The following is a 2,938-nucleotide window of genomic DNA, read 5'->3' as shown; positions in this document are numbered from 1 at the left end:
AGCCTGACTAGATTCTCGAAAGAAGGAGCTAGGTACCGTGAAAGGCCAATAACAGAATGAGACGTATTGTGCGGTTGCACAAGGGAAACATCGCCCGGTTTGGATGGTCTGCCCTCTGTTTTATGGTTAAAGAGCTAGAGCTGTTAATGACAATTTGAAAGGATGAAAGGCAAAGTCGACCTCGGCGGAATTTGAACTCAGAACGTAGCGGCAGACGAAATACCGCTAAGCATTTCGCCCGGCGTGCTAACGCTTCTTATTTCTTTAATGCCCACAAGGGGCTAAACATAGAGGGGACAAACAAGGACAGACAAAGGGGTTAAGTCGATTACATCGATCTCAGTGCGTAACTTGTACTTATTTAATCGACCCCGAAAGGATAAAAGGCAAAGTCGACCTCGGCGGAATTTGAACTCAGAACGTAACGGCAGACGAAAAACCGCTAAGCATTTCGCCCGGCGTTATAACGATTCTGCCAGCTCGTCGCCAATTCTGTGGTGTTTCTTTATATATATAGTTTTTCCTATATCAATGGTAATTTTGCAATTTTATCCGGCGTGCTAACAAATTTGCCAGTTCACTATTTGAGGGTCTACAAGAGTTACTTTTCAGGTGGAATCTACCATGTATTTTCTGTGATCGGATTTAAGCAAGAATATTCTACAGGAAAAGCTTTCGAACAAACAATTACTAAAAGTATCTCCTTTCCTTATTTAAGCAATTCTTTTTAAAATTCGGCAAAAGCGCATCAGTTTTTGAAGGAAGGGGGAACTCGATTACATTGATCCCTGTCTTGAATCCCTCTTTACTTTATCGACCTGGAAATAAGGAAAAGCAAAGTCGACCTAGGCGGAATTTGAACTCAAAACCAAAGCCCAGAAGAAATGTCGCTAAGTATTTTGCCCGACGTCCTTAACAATTATGCCAACTCGCCATCTTCATCACTCCTTGAATTAGCACCATCAGTGTTAGACGTCTTTATAAATATCACACTTGGTGATTATTTTGAACTAAAATAGTTTATGTAGATGTGTTGTTGTTTGTTCCTTCTCGAGCCATGCCTGGCTCATAAGGGCCGGTTCCCCGCCTGGACGGGACGCCGGTCCGTCACAGGTGAACTGCTAGATGCAGGAAGAAAGAGTGAGAGAAAGTTGTGGCGAAAGAGTCAGCAGAAGTTCACCATTACCTTTTGCTGGAGCCGCGTAGAACTTAGATGTTTCGCTCATAAGCACACACACCACCCGGTCTGAAATCTGAACCCACGATCCCTCGACCGCGAGTCCGCTGCTCTAACCCTAGGCCATGTCCTTCCACATCTCATGTAGATAAATCTCGATTAATGGTCTTTTATGCAAAAGTCTTTGTTACCAAACATCATCACAAAATTATCAGTGAAACCATTCTCTCCCTATGATCGAACGCCATTTGCTGAAATTCTGGTAAACCAAATTGAACGTTTTTCTTGCGCAGTTCCACAAATGGCTCGATCATGGATATTTCTTTCATTATTGTTCACAGGGGGGTAAACATAGAGTGGACAAACAAGGACAATGAAAGGGATAAAGTCGATTACATCTACCCCAGTTCGTAACTAGTACTTGTTTAATCGACCCCGAAAGGATGAAAGGCAAAGCCGACTTCGGTGGAATTTGAACTCAGAAGAAATAGGGGCGTGCTAACGCTTTTGCCAGTTCGCCGCCTTTCGATCATAGATATTCTTTTCTACTCTCGACACAAGGCCTGAAATGTATAGGATGGAGGCCAGTCGATTAGATCGATCCCAACACGCAGCTGGTACTTAATTTATCGACCCCGAAAGGATGAAAAGCAAAGTCGACCTCAGCTGAATTTGAACTCAGAACATAACGGCAAACAAAATACAGCTAAGCATTTCACCCGGCGTGCTACGCCCATAAACTTGGTCTTCCGGTTCAATTTCTCCTCAAGAGATTACTTTTTACTTTCATTTGTTTTTTCAGTCATTGGACTGCGGCCATGCTGGGGTATCGCCTTCAAGGGTTTAATTGAGAAAATCGTCCCCAGTACATATTTTCTAAGTATAAACTTATTCTACCGGTCTCTTTTTAACGAGTCACTAACGGGGATGTAAAGTTAGCAACACCAGTTGTTAATATACGGTGGGAACAAACACAAACACCCGTGCATACACATGATTATACGACGAGCTTCCACATAGTTTCCCTTTATCAAATACACGCACAAGATGATAGTAGGCTCAGAGCCAATGTGTAGCCTAGTGTGATTGAACCTGGAGCCATGTGGTTATAAAACGCGCTTCTTAACCACATAGCCATACCTAAGGAAAATAATAAATATTCTATGTTGATATCAAAGGTCTTTTCATTTACATTCTGAAAACTGATTCATGTTTTGTTTGTATTTAATAAGATACTTGTAACAATTTAGGTGCAGGCGTGGCAGTGTGGTAAGTAGCTTGCTTACCAACCACATGGTTCCGGGTTCATTCCCACTGCGTGGCACCTTGGGCAAGTGTCTTCTACAATAGCCTCGGGCCGACCAAAGCCTTGTGAGTGGATTTGATAGGCGGAAACTGAACGAAGCCCGTCGTATATATACATATATCTTAATATATAAATCTGAAATTGTGTGTTTGTGTGAAGCCTTTTTAAATGTTTATAGAAATCCACATTTTCCACTTCTTCGTAAAAATTTTTACATCAATGGAATTTTCTCGATCTGAACTTTCCGGTGCAGTAATTAGATTTTTTAAATTCCGTTTATTTTGTGTGATTTAAGGGAGATTTGGCTGTTGTTTCTAGCAACTTTTATATTTCATCCCTGCTACCTGGAACGCCATTCTTACACATGCGCTCAACATAAAAATATAGAGAGTAAAAGTAAAAGAGGGAGAGAGAGAGAAAGTGATACATACAATGTCATAGATTAAACTTTCATC

Source organism: Octopus bimaculoides, chromosome 6 (assembly GCF_001194135.2).
Source record: "Octopus bimaculoides isolate UCB-OBI-ISO-001 chromosome 6, ASM119413v2, whole genome shotgun sequence".
Taxonomy (NCBI): domain Eukaryota; kingdom Metazoa; phylum Mollusca; class Cephalopoda; order Octopoda; family Octopodidae; genus Octopus; species Octopus bimaculoides.
Note: the sequence above shows the minus strand (reverse complement) of the source record.